This window comes from Pelobates fuscus, chromosome 3 (genome assembly GCF_036172605.1).
Source record: "Pelobates fuscus isolate aPelFus1 chromosome 3, aPelFus1.pri, whole genome shotgun sequence".
In the NCBI taxonomy this organism is placed as follows: domain Eukaryota; kingdom Metazoa; phylum Chordata; class Amphibia; order Anura; family Pelobatidae; genus Pelobates; species Pelobates fuscus.
Window position 1 is genome coordinate 155,185,365 of NC_086319.1, and position 14,704 is coordinate 155,200,068.

Sequence of the window (14,704 nt, forward strand, 5' to 3'; positions counted from 1 at the left end):
TATATATATGCAGATGGACTCACAGGAGACCCCCAAAAAACAAAACAAAAGAGTGAAGCAAAAAATATAAATATAAAAATATATGATAAATGCATACAATACAATAAAATGAATAAAGTAAAAATAAATATAAATAATAATAAAAATAAAATTAAATTAAAATTAAAATAAATATAAAAATAATAAAAATTTAATTAAATAAAAATATATAATAAAATGAAAATAAAATAAAAAAATGAAAATAAAAATAAAAAAATGAACACATGAAAAAATGAAAAAAATATAAATAAATATAACAAATAAATACAAAAATAAAAAATCAAAATAAATATAAAAAATATAAAAAATTAAAAAAATAAACATAATAATAAAAATAAAAATAAATATAAAAATAAAATAAAAATATAAAAATAAATATGAAAATAAAAATAAAAAGTAAAAATAAATATAAAAATAAAATAAATGTAAATATATATTAGAAAAATTATATTAGGTGTCATGTGAGTCCACATACATGTACAGTACAATCACAGAAAACACCAAGTATAGAGCGTAATACAACCAATATCTATATACATAAAACATAGAACTGGTTCAGAAACATTTACATACTTCACTATATATTACTTATTATCTTTTAGATTTGTTCCAGATCACGTCCTGTTATACAGGTTGTATCTTTATTTTGCACCTGTTATATTGTATGTGCTATCCCACCTTTGAGCTCTTATGGTTTTCTGCAGCTATATCAGCTAATCTGTTGTTCTTTTATACATTTTGAGTGAGTGAGGTACACTCTTGGTGATAGCACATCTTCACTTCTTAGGTTACGTTATAGTACATTTCTTGTTTATCTCAGAAGAGAACTTCCAAGTTCACGCCCTACCATTTAGCCTCACTGCAGTCCCAAGAACCTTTTATCAAGGTACTGGTTGTGATTATATTGATATTGAGAGTCTAGAACATCACCTGGTTCCATTATCTGGACGATCTACTTCTGGTAACCTCAGACCAACAGGAGGCAGGCGCACAGAGTGATATAGTTCTTTCAGAACTCCTGAAGTTTGGCTGCTTGATGAATATCAAGAAAAGCAGTCTCACACCAGCTCTGAGGATGACATTTCTGGGTGGAGAATTCTATACTCTGCATTTTTCCTATCTCAGGAACAGTTCCACAGATTGTGTAAGTTTTATCTTCCAGTTTCTTCATTTTCGCTTCTAACAGCAAGAAAGTAAATGCAACTATTAGGAATCCTGTCTTCCACCATCAGACGTGTCAGATGGGCTCAATGGCATCTCAGGATTCCTCAAAGGTCCTTCCTGTCTCAGTTCACCAAGAGAAAGCTAAATTGGAGCCAGCCACTGACGATGTCACCATCAGTGGAGCTACACCTTACCTGGTAGCTGAAGAGAGAGAATGTATCTCTGGGTTTCCAGTGAAAAGAACCTCATTGAGCAATTATAAGCTCAGATTCCAGTTTTCAAGGATTGGATGTGCATTTTCTGGACCATGTTACACAAGGTCTGTTGGTAAGGGAAGGAACAATATTACCATCCAATTTTATGGAATTACGAGTTATTTTCAGGGCTCTTCTTCACTTCAGAGGGTTGCTGAAGAATAAGTGGGTCTGAATTTGCTCAAATATCAATGTAACTGTATCCTATATCAATAATCTAGGTGGGTCACACAGCCACTTACTGATGAGGGAATTACAGCCCATGATGATCAGGGCACAGAAGAACAACAGCTGATTACCTGAGCCGAGTAACAGTGGACAAGTTGGAATGGAACTATATACGACGTATCCTCAGGGTTGACTCAGATTTGACTGATACCCTATGTAGATCTGACATCCACTTCTCAAAACTACCAGGTCCAGAAGCATTTTTCTTTTCATTTTTCTTTCATTTTAGGACCAGAATGTTCAAGGTCAGGATACTTAAATTTGAAAATTCAGTCTGATGTACATATTTTTCCTGTTTTCAACTTTCCTAAAGAAAATTCAAAAGGAGACAGTGGAAGGCCACGTCAACTCTTAACCCCTATGATGAGTAAGATGAATCTGGAAACTCCAAGGGAAATTCCAGTACATTCAGGCCTATTATTACAAGGTCCCTTGACACACCCAGATCCTTAAGCTCTGATGTTGATACGGGAGTTTGTATAAGTTTAGGCATCCCTGAGATGGTCATTAAGATCCTCTTACAGTCCTACATAGAAACATAGAATGTGACGGCAGATAAGACCTATTCGGCCCATCTAGTCTGCCCAATATTTCAAAATACTTTTAATTAGTCCCTGGCCTTATCTTAAGTCTAGGATAACCTTATCCCTATCCCACGCATGCGTAAACTCCCTTACTGTGTTAACCTCTACCACTTCCGCTGGAAGGCTATTCACTACCCTTTCAGTAAAGTAATACTTCCTTTTATATTTAATACTTTTCATATTACAAAACTTGGCGTGCATTTGTCTGTTGGTCTCAAGAATAGAGGTTGGAATTACTCCTCAAACAGGCCTAGAAAGAGTTATAACACTCTAGAGGAGCACATATCGTCACTTTCCACATTTATAGGTACCCATTGAGCATTGGAGCCCCTGGTGCTTTGCTTCATGTAAGCAGTGATTAAACTCAAGCCTCCACTGAGGGTGTTCATGCCAATATGTGACCTACCACTGGTCTTACAGGCTTTGACTAAACCATCATTCGAACCTCTAGCAGAAGCTTCCATGGTGTTAGTACAGAAAGTCCTGTTGCTGGTGGCTAGTACCTTAGCAAGGAGAATGTGTGAACTCCAGGCTTGGTCCTGTGAACCCACATTCACTAATTTTCAACAGGATATGGTTATCTTACATTTAATACCAGAGATTCTGCCTAAGGCGAAAGCTTATCAATGCCATTCTCTACCTGTACCGAAGGGTATCAGGGCACTCTCCACTCGTGCAGTTGCAGCATCTTGGGCTTCCATGGCAATGGTCTCTACTGACACTTGTTGTAAAGCTGGCATTTGGGCCTCTTTGAACACGTTTATCTGGCATTACATACTGGACATTAAAGTAGTGAATGAGGCGCAATTTGCGAATGTTCTGAATTATTCTGATTATTTGGCAGTTATTTACGTTTTTATTCCTCCTTTTGAAGCTTGGGTACTCCCATTTGTATATGCTGCCATGATTAGCCAGGAAAGTGGAAAATGTATTCATACTTACCTTAATTTTCTTTTCCTGGCTATTATTCATAGCAGCATATACTACCCACCCATTAATGTCTCTATCAGTGGCATACGCACAATCCATTGGGCCCCGGTGCAAAACTGATCCTTTTAAAGCCTTTGGTGTTTTTCTTGTCCTATCGGCTGTAAGGGGCGGAGCTAACCCATTATGCTTCCATGAATAATAGCCAGGAAAAGAAAATTACAGTAAGTATGAATAAATTTTCTACTATATACACAGACATATGCAGTTGTCACATATGTAATGAAGATTAGGGCACTCAATGGATTTCCAAAACAAAATAATGTATCAGAATGTTGCCAATATGGATCAACGTTTTGACCAAAGAGGTCTTTATCAAAGGCCTGCAATTTCTATTTAATACGTTCATTATACTTCTTTATCGTTATTATACTTTGCTGGGTTGGGGAGCATGGAGCACCTTAGAATTCTGTACCTATAGGTGTCTGACATGTAAATCTGTCCCTGGGACTCGGGGTTAATTAAAGGCATTTTGTAAACCCAGTATCTGCCCCATCTCCAGAGACTCTTGCTGCCATGAAAGAAAAATGTCACAGATAATATTGTGATGGCATAAGAAATAAAACTAAAAATAGAGCACAAAAATCGTGGACTTAAGTTACAGAAACTGTAAAGGTGATTTAAATGTGAATGTGTGTGACACTAAAATAAACATATAAGTAAAAGTAAATTCTATGTCTTCAGGTTACATACTTGTCCTTGTTGTAATTGGTATACTGTAAGCACCAAAAGGAATGCAATTTCAAAAAAGTCCCCTAGAGGTCTCAATTTGCTTAATAGTAGCTACTACCAGAAACAAAATTTATATTAATAAGTAGATTCCCCACAAGAAATAAATGATGGGTTAAAAAAAGTTCTGGTTTTTCTATATATATATATATATATATATATATATATATATATATATATATATATATATATAGGAAACATGGCGGGATGGTTGCACTCACCTAAACATGCTTAAATGGGGTGCTGCTGGGGGCCATATTATACAATAAACAATACACAAGATCCAGCGCACTCTCCTATCTACTAAACAGCAACTTCAATGTTGACAGATTTTATTAGTTTGTAAAAGTTTTTTTTAAAAACACCTAATCTAGGCAAAAAAAATGGGGATTTAGTTACATTATATGATCATACATTGCATAAGCCTGCCACAACGTCAATGTACCCCATCTTTATATATATATATAAAACATCAAATTAAAGCCCTTTCTGCCCTTTAAAAAACAGTATATAATATATGTCGGTGCAATAAATAAGTAAAATGCAAATTGCAGTTGAACGCAAACAACAAAAAAATGCAAAAATTGCTTGAGTCATTAAGCGTAAGACATGCTTCTGAAGCTGTGTCCTTAAGGAGTTATATAAGGTTGGTGTATTTATCTGTGTAATACAAAAACAAGTAACCAAATATTACCCAGGTTCATAGATCACTTGGTCAGCTGACTGTCACATGACCTTAAGGTAAGCTGACTGAATGTTGTTGTTGAATGCTGCAGTTGGTTGTGTAACTCACCATTAGAAATGAAAGTGTCTGTCCTCCTTTGTGAGTAACCTCTATTTAACTGTATTCCTCATGCTATTTTCTAAGCTTTCAGGCTCATATCTTGTAGACTTTTAACTTGTACCAAATATATTGCTGCAAGTTTATGACTAAACAATTGATCTCATTTGTAACTTCCAGACCCAAAAGGTTGCATTTATTTGTTTATTTTCACAATATATATTGGCATAATCTTAGTGCAGCAGTTTTTGTATTCCAAACTCCGGGTAAATAGGGATATTACTGGAGTTCCAGGGGAAATGAGCAGCTTTTCAGCAAAAATGGCAATGATGTTCGATTTAATGGGTGGTCTTGTGGTGAACAGATCTTTTAGGCTTAATAGTAGATTCTAAAGTAAGAAGGTGAATGGGCATATTTCAGGCTTACATACCCAGTGCAAACTGGGCACATTCTTTGGATAGAATGTCAAGACTTTTTGTGTTGATTCTCACCAAAATCTGAGCATTAATCCCAAGTGTCCCTATTTTGGGCCCAAATCCCTCTTTTTAGGAGCTCCATATTGTTGGCATGTCTGAAATATATATAGTTTCAGAGTAATATTTAATTAAAGGAACACTAGAGTCACCTAAATTACTTTAGCTAAATAAAGCAGTTTTAGTGTATAGATCATTCCCCTGCAATTTCACTGCTCAATTCACTGTCATTTAGGAGTTAAATCACTTTGTTTCTGTCTATGCAGCTCTAGCCACACCTCCCCTGGCTATGAATGACAGAGCCTGCATGAAACAAAAACTGGTTTCACTTTCAAACAGATATAATTGTATCTCAATCTCTAAATTTAACTTTAATCACATACAGGAGACTCTTGCAGGGTCTAGCAAGCTATTAACATAGCAGGGTATAAGAAAATCTTAATTATAAAGCGCTTGAGATGTCTCCATTAGAGATAAAGCGCTTGAGATGTCTCCATTAGAGAAAGCTTTTTTATGCAGCCCCACTAGTAAAGGCATGATATCCTTATGCTACTCGTTTTATAACGCCAAGCCCCTAGTTAAATTAAAACACATGTTGTCATGGGAGACGGAGTTGGGTGCCCAGTACGATCTAGAAGAATGGTTCGTTTTTTTTAAAGCTTTAAAAGGTATTTCGTATTGCACCGACCACTTTGAAAATCATTATAAAATTTTATATCGTTGGTACCTGGCCCCTTCTAGATTGCACAACATGAACAATAGATATTCTGACCGGTGTTGGAGAGATTGTGGGGGTGTGGGCAATATGGCCCATATTTGGTGGTTCTGTCCTAAATTAACTAAATATTGGAAATTGATTCACAACCTAATTATTAAAGTGGATAGAACCATTAGCATTTTAACCTCGGAACTAGCCTTATTAAAAAAACTCCCGGAGTCCATTAATAGATCAGACAAAATAATCATAGGTCACATTTTGATCGCTGCTACATCCTGTTTACCTAGACATTGGAAGTCCCAAGATGTGCCATCTCTCAGGGAAGTTTTTAATTTGATTCTAGAAAACAAGGCACACGAATTATCACATAGAGCTAATATGCGTGGTTTCCCAATATTAAAATACAATTGGGATAAGTGGGAAGAAAAAAATCAAAACAGCATATGGTCTTTGACATATTTGTTATTAAAGTGCATTGATGTAAAAACATATTATTTTTTTTTTTTTGCCATATACACTGTTATGCCTATTTTAATATTGGATGGTTATTCTTTTCCATTTCCAAGTTCCCCTTCCCTTCCTACCCCCAATACAATGTTTATATTCTTGTTGTTATACAAATATGTAAAACTTTAATAAAAATTATTTGAAAAGAAAATCTTAATTAAACAGAACTTGCAATAAAGAAAGCCTAAATAGGGCTCAGATCAGTATTAACACGAGTAACTGACAATAAGTTACTCTGTTACTCTCGGGAATAAAGAGGAACTGACAATAAGTTACTCTGCTACTCTCGGGCCTATACATACCACTCAGTACACTTAGTAACCTGGTTTAGGGACTTATCGGCTTCACCGTTTACGGTGACTCGTGCCCCCGTTTTTTGTTTTATGTATATATATATCTTTTGTCTTTTTCACTTCCCTTTTTTACATATTCCTCACTTAGTACGATTAAGTTTGAGTCATTTGTTTCTACCTCAGTTATCCATCACTGGGGCAGCAATGACCACTGATTTTGTTGTTATCAGTGCGTGTGTTGAGAATTAAACTAATAAAGGATTAATTTGATTAACTATTTTCTGATATTTTCTCTGATACTATACAGGGACAGTACAGTTCTCCCATTTCTTTGTAATAAATAGAATACAATCAGTAGACTTGTGCGCAAATGCCATTCAGCTGCGTTCAAAACGTTTCAATTGTCTGTTAATTGCTATATGAACTGATCGACTCATTTTTGTTTTAATGAACAAATTGATTTTGTTTGTCCAACGGACACTTGATTTATCCTGTGCAGATGAACGGGATTTGTGCACAAGGCTACAAATTAGTATGATTTTTCCTTTATAAGTGGTTGAAATAGGAAGATATACATTACAGCATTGATTTTTCATTGACATTCATGCTTTACTGTAAATCCTCATGATTTGCAGATGCTTCATAGAACTCGCTGTAGATCAAAAAGTGTCTTAAATCATTAGGACCTTGCTCTCCAGTTCATCTCCAAATATATCTCCAATACATTTTTTTTTTTTTTTTTTTTTTTTTAAATTCTTTATTTTTGCGTGCACAAGACTTATACATGGTGCAACATATGCATCGTTTGAGAGGGTAACAGGCTTTAACATTGGTTAAATAATGCATTTGATAAGTTTTAGCACAATTTTTTTTTTTGTTTAGTATAACATGCGTAAGATCCTAGGTCGAGGTTGGGGTCGTATAGGGGTTTAGTCGTGCAATTCGTCTGCGGGTGCGGTACCTAGGTCATGGGTCAGTGTCGGAGGCGTGACCCTATAAGTGTTAGAAAGTAGTTGCGTGGAGGTGCGTAGTGGTGCTAGGGCCCATGTGGGTGCACTGGGTGTCGTTTTGTCGGTCAGGTAGTCTGGTGAGTGGTACAGGTGCTCATTTCTACTTTCTGAAGTGGCCTGGTCGTCTAGTTCCACTGGAGACCACTCGTGAGAGGTGGTGGCCCTAACCTAGGGGCTGTCGGGGGGGGGGGGGGTAGGTTTTGGCTTAGGCTATGGCTTGTGGTCTGGTAATGAGGCATCGCGCCAGCGTCACCGGCTATCTCCTCTAACTTGCGGTAAACGGGTAGTAACGTAAACTTCAGCATTGTATTGCGGGGAAGGTGGGGAGAATACAGGTTGTGTTAGGCAAGGCATATGGGTATTGCCGTTGAGCGGGCATGGGTAAGAGACCTCTCTCCCCCTGTCCGTCAGGTGGCTTGCGTGTCCATTCTCTGCCCTCTTGGCACGAACGTTTCCGAGACATCTGGATTCCAGACGTGGGGAGTGCCCGGGTTGGGCAAGTTTTGTAGGCCCAATTTTGCAAGCAGTGTAGGGGCCTCAGTCCCTGAGGTGAGTTTATGGGTGGTCCCCTGGTGGGTGATGAGCAAGGAGCGAGGGCTTCCCCATCTATATGGTATCCCCGCTGTGCGTAGGTGGCCGGTTAGTTCTGTCAGCGACTTTCTCCACTGGAGGGTGGCCTTGGATAAGTCCTGATAAAAAGTTAATTGGGCTTCCTCGAAGTCAAGCGGGGTCTTACCCCTGATTGCGCTCATGATGTGCCCCTTGTCTTGGGGTAGGATGCAACGGACGATGACGTCTCCGGCTAGCGTTGCTGCGGCTCTGGGAGGCGTGGGTAGGCGGTAAATCCCTGCAAAGGCGAGTTTCTTTGTTACTGCAGTAGGGAGTAATGATTGTGTGAGTCGCCTCACGTAATGCGGTAGATCCTCTTTGCTCACTGATGCCGGGATGCCTCTAATTTTGATGTGGTTGCGCCGGTTTTTATCCTCCTGCGCCGCCACTTGTATTGCTAAGTGTTGCTGGTCGTGTTGTAGTTGGTGGAACGAGTCTTGTAGCGTAGAGATTTCTCCCTGTATTGTTTTGACTTGGTTTTCAGTGGTTGTCACTTTTTCTGTGATCTGTTGCATGCTAATTTTGAGCGCAGGTAGGTCTGCTGCCAGCAGGCGTTGTATATCCTGCAGCATAGTTTGCATCTGCTGCAGGTCCTGCTTGGTGGCTGGGTCTGCTGTTCCCTGTGGGGGTATGGGTTTAGGGGTTGTGATCTGTATGGGCTGTGGGGTTCTCTGAGTGTCCCCCTGAGTGGTTTGTGCAGGTGAGGTGTCTGCCTGTGGGGGGTCTGAGCCCTGGTCGGGCGCCATTTTGGCTGGGGTTTGTTTCTGTAGCAGTGCCCCTATATCAGGCTGTGCTGTGGCAGTACCTTGGTGTGGTCTTTGTGATCTGCGCCCCATCTCCTCATGGGATTGGTCAGGGTCCTGTGGATGATCGTTGCTTGGGTCTCCCAGGCTCTCTCCGCCCCACAAGTACTCCAGGCCGCGGTAGTTTGGCGTGTAGTAGGCCCGGATTTTCGTTTTGGGCTTTGCCTGCCTCGGATTGTACTTAAATGGCATCGGGCGATGCAGAATGATCTCCCCCGGGCAATGCAAGTATTTATTTGCGTGGATGGCATGTAGTTTCGGTGATGTTTGACGGATTCAGTTTGAGTCGCCCAGAGCTGCTAGAAATGGCGTCCGTCTCGCTCCGCCGGTAAGCCCCGCCCCCATCTCCAATACATTTTATAAACAGTAGGATTTTAACGATGGGCATTTCTCACTAGCAACAGTATTGTAAGATTTATTTTTTATTAAATTGAATGGATACTCTAAACCAGGGGTTCCCAATTCATTTTTCCAGTGGAACCCTTTGACATAGTTTACCAACATCGTGGAACCCCCCCCAAAAAAATTTGCACCATAGCACAAACCTTTTAATTAACAGCAATATGCTTTCTTTTTTGGCAAAGTTCTACAGATAGTAGACAGATCGTAGTACTTAGGAGAAAGTTTGCTTCTGTGTGTAGTTGTTTGTTCATGCAGTGGTGTGTTTTTAGATGTAGTGTTGAATTTTAAATGCACATGTACATTTGTGTGTAGTATTGGTGTTTGAGTGAAGGGTTCGTTTGTAAATAATGTTAGAGTTGGCATTAAGGGATGTCTTTCTATGTCATGTTAGTGTTTGCAGGGGTGTGTTTGATTGCTGGGATGTCTGCACATACACACTTACACAGATATACGTACACATACAGTCATACACACACAGATGCATGTTGGCACAAAGATACACACACACACACACTGGCACAAATATACACACTGGCACATACACAGATATACACATTACAACAGAAGGTCAGCGCTAATCTACAAACAAAAAATGAGCAGCAGCAACCCTTGCGAAGGGGATCCCTCTATGCCTTTCAACAAATCAAAAAGAAACCATACAGGGACGCGCCTATACTGAGTACAAGTCCCAAAATTGTCACTGGAGCAGCGGAAGAAAGGCCCTTGGGTGGACTCTTCTTCAGGAGGGAATACGTCCAAGTGTGTGTGTGTGTATGTGTATGTGTGTGTGTGTGTGTGTGTATATATATATATATATATATATATATTACACAAGAAGGAGATACGAGGGCAACCAATAGTGTAATAAGTAAAATCCAAAAGGTGATATATTAAAAAGATGGTAATTCACTCACATTTAAAAGAGCTATGACCAGCTCTAATATAGATGGCATACAGCGGTATAATCCACGCTTATGGGATATGCAGGAAAAGTGTGTCAGTCTGTATAATCTATTTCTTCAATGCTCCAAGAAATCAAATAAAAAGGCACCAATAGTGCTCTCAATTTTATTAAAAAAAACAAAAAACAATATAAAATAAATAAGATTATACTCACAAGTCTAGAGCAGGAAACACTGCTCTATATATAAGGCGTTGGCGGTATGATCCCCACCTCGGATTGCTTTGAGTACAGGAACAGTAAAAATGCCAGGAAAGGATAAAATAAAAAAGGTGTATCTAAAATACAATAAAAAGATTGGCACAGCTGAGTGACCAAAAAACTTTTATTGATAAAATACACTGTTTAAAATAACCATAACGTGTTTCACCATATGTGGCTTCTTCAAATGGAATAAAAGATTTACTGCATATCCTATAAGCGGGGATTATACCGCTGTATGCCATCTATACTAGAGCTGGTCATAGCTCTTTTAAATGTGAGTGAATTACCATCTTTTTAATATATCACCTTTTGGATTTTACTTATTACACTATTGGTTGCCCTTGTATCTCTCTCTCTCTCTCTCTCTCTCTCTCTCTCTCTATATATATATATATATATATATATATATATATATATATATATATATATATATATATACATACAAACACTGACATATTTTCTCTCCTGAAGAAGAGTCCACCCAAGGGCCATTGATCTTCTTCCGCTGCTCCAGTGACAACTTTGGGACTTGTACACAGATATACACACACATACACGCACACAGAAACCACAGATACACACACACACACACACACACACACACACAGTTACAGACTGGCACAAAGATATATACACACACTGCCAGATATAAACACTCAGATATACTCACTGGCACAATGCACACATTGACAGGTACACACAGTAACACATACACACAGGTTTATATTTGCAGCCACCCTCCTATTAGATTCAGGGCCGGTGCAAGGATTTTTGGGTACACAGGCGAAGATTAATTTTGCCACTCCCTCCTCCCCCACACACAAATAAAATCATCTATAGCTGTGTTTTGTATCCAGTCTTTTGCAATTCTTTCCCCATTTAGTGTATTGTATCCCCCTTAAGTGTGTCTTACACCCCCTTATATGTCTCTTACAACCCTCCTTGTGTCTCTCTTTTTTTCAGCCCCTTTGTGTTTCTCTTTCTTTCCCATAGCCCTATTCTGTTGGTCTCTCCCCTTAGCCTATTTTTTGTGTGTCCCTCTTCAACTTAGGGCCCTTTTGTGTATCTTTTCCCTTGCAAGCCATATAGACATAGATAATTAGCAACATGCACATGCAGGTACACAGTCATACAACCCACGCATACAGGTGCACTGTCATACAAATACAGTCATACAGACACACACAGAGACGTGCAGACACTCTCCTATAGAGAAATAAAGACACAGTCATACAGGGACATACAGAACAAAGCATACAGAAACATACGGACATAGTCATATAGAGTCATACAGACACAGGCATACTTACAGTCATATAGTCATACAGACATAGGTATACAGAGCAGGGGCAGATCCAGAACTTAATCTTGGGAGGGGGGCTGGTAGTAAGTTGTAGTGGGGTGATGGGGGATGTAATTTTAGGAGTTGAATACACATTTTTTTTCACTTTCAAAACCATTGAGTGCTCGTTTACTTTTTGCGCTGGGAAGCACCCTGTTATTGTATTGAGGTTCTCAATCAAAAAGGGACGAGTGCCAGAAATTAAATTTTTATTTTTTTTATTTTATATATATGTTTTAAGGCCAAAGGCTTGTATTTGTGGGAGAAGTTTGAATCTATCTTATGCTATAAAAACTCCCACAACCCTCTTACCTGGGCCATTCTCGTTCAGGTGATATGTTACCATTGCTACCACGTGGACTTCCAGTGCTGCTCTTCCAGCCATATTTTTTTTTTCCTGTACTTGCCTTCAGCCATGAAATCCGACCACTCTGGGCTACCAGCTTACTTCAAACAGCATCAGAGTCTTGTTGCCAGTCTGCTTCCGGGTTCCGGTCTCACGGTCTTCGCAGGTAACGCAAGGCTTTTTACCGAACGTGCTATTTCATATTCATACGTACGGTGTTCGGTGCATCATACGAGCTTTCGTGCCCTTTGCGGTGTTCGTGGAAACGTTACAGTTATTGTCTCACAGACCCTTCTTTAGGGTGTTAATTAGTTAAAAGTCACCTATCACGGCCATACGTATTGATTCTCTTAACATCACCAAGAGGCCAACACCCTGCCACAGCGTTTCGGTGGCCACGTTCCCATCAAATGAAATCATAGCTAGAGCCTCTCTCTGCCACTTGGCAACTAGCAGGGCCTCGCCTATCACGGGGTAGAATATTTCTTCACCTAATGGCACTATATCAGCCAGCCAGTTCTACAAGTCAGTAGTCTGTGATATGGGTCATTGATTGTTTATTTTATTATTTTAGCATGTCTCAAGCCTTGAAGACAACCTGCCTCTTCCTGATACTTCAGCTAGGCCCTGCACTCCCTCTCGCCCTAGTTCCCCTGCTGAGTCACTCACCCTTGCCACTCCCAGGTCCTTGAGGTCATGGACTATACCCAAGTTGGCCACCGAGCTGTGCAAGAGATGCACCCCCTTCTCTGCCACTTAAAGAAAGGCGGAACTCTTTAAGCTCTATCCACTCGGTCCAATGACCCCAGACCCAGTATGAGTTCTCGGTAAAGAAGTGATGATGACATTGAGAAAGTGCAGGGCAGGATGTCCATATTGATTGCCTCCATGCAAGTCATAAGCGATCAGTACTTGAAACAGCTCACCCTATTCCCCAGCCACTGCAGCAAGTCCGGCAATGGCTACTACCCTCACGGTGGCAATCTCGCAGAATAGCTTGTGCACAGTTTCTCCCCTTCCCTCCACATCTCACATTGTCACACTAGCACATTTGATCCCCACCTCCATTAGGAAAGACATCATTGAGGGTAAGGATGTTAATTTTGTATCTCTACTGATTTCTTCGTAGGACATTGTACAGAACAGGATCTATAACTACAGGGATTTGTCAGGGGTCCTTAAAGCCAGGGATCGATACCCTAATTCGTACTTGCCTTTGGTCTCTACACAGACATATTATGTTCCATGTATCCCCAGAGGCGAGAGGAACTGGATATCTACTTACACAAGTTGGTGGATTTAGGGTACAAGTACGGGGGCTTTTCTTTTTATGACTATCACAAGTCGGTGTCAGCTAAAGCCACGGCAGCGCTGGCCCAGTTTAACATTCAAACCGACTGGAGTGATTTGGATACTAAGCTGTTCTGCAAGCATTTCCCCGGCTTGAAGCCCCCAGCTTGTGCAGTTTTTTCATCCTCCTCCCATTTCCCCAACTTTTGCCCCTGCAAAGCTGACCCATCCATATCCACCACCCCTGCACATACCACTCTTGTTTTCTCCGTGGGTCAAGATTGGGGTCAGAAGGACAAGTTGGGCAGACCCCAAGTTTTCTTGGGGAAAGCACAGGTGTGCAACAATTTTTTTTTTTTCTTTTTATTAAGTTTTACTTTTTTTTTTTACAAAACATTAAATTTTAACATTTGTACTTAATCCATAAAACATGATTCTGTTGTGAATCCAACATGCATAACATTATCATACATTTATATCCAAACCATAGAATATTTTTTATTCCATATACAAAAAAAAAAAAAAAAAGAATTTTTATTAATTGCATTTATTGTCTCTTATCTATGGTTAGTTTATCTACATTCATACTATCCAGCATATACGAAAACCTACAATATATAATGGGTAATCTCTAATTCGTTGTAATTTTAGACCAGTTCTATTCTATTCTATTTGATTTATGTCTATTATAAGAGAGTTGTATATCTCTCTTAGCAGGTTTTGGTTTTTGTTATCGTTATACCAGGTTGTTCCTTTTTCCATCTCTAATTGGTTCAGAATTTGTTCTTTTATGTGGTGTAAGTTAGGAATTTCTATTTTTTTCCATGATCTTGCAATCAACAACTTTAGGGCCATAAAACAGTGAATGACTAATATTTCATTTTTTTTGTTTAATTTGTTATTATAAATATGCAGTATAGCAGTTTCTGGTATAAAGTTTAGATGTATATTACTTATCTGTGTTATTATTTTATATATAA

At 39.2% G+C, this 14,704-nt stretch overlaps 1 long non-coding RNA gene across 1 annotated transcript in view; it reads left to right on the forward strand.

Annotated features, from left to right (window-relative positions):
• The first annotated feature begins 4,746 nt into the window (after positions 1-4,746).
• The window catches only part of LOC134600912 (uncharacterized), a 79,746-nt gene continuing 69,788 nt past the window's right edge, over positions 4,747-14,704 (forward strand). Inside the window, exon 1 of the long non-coding RNA XR_010090390.1 lies at positions 4,747-4,808. This is a non-coding gene — a long non-coding RNA (uncharacterized LOC134600912). The remainder of the gene's footprint in view (positions 4,809-14,704) is intronic.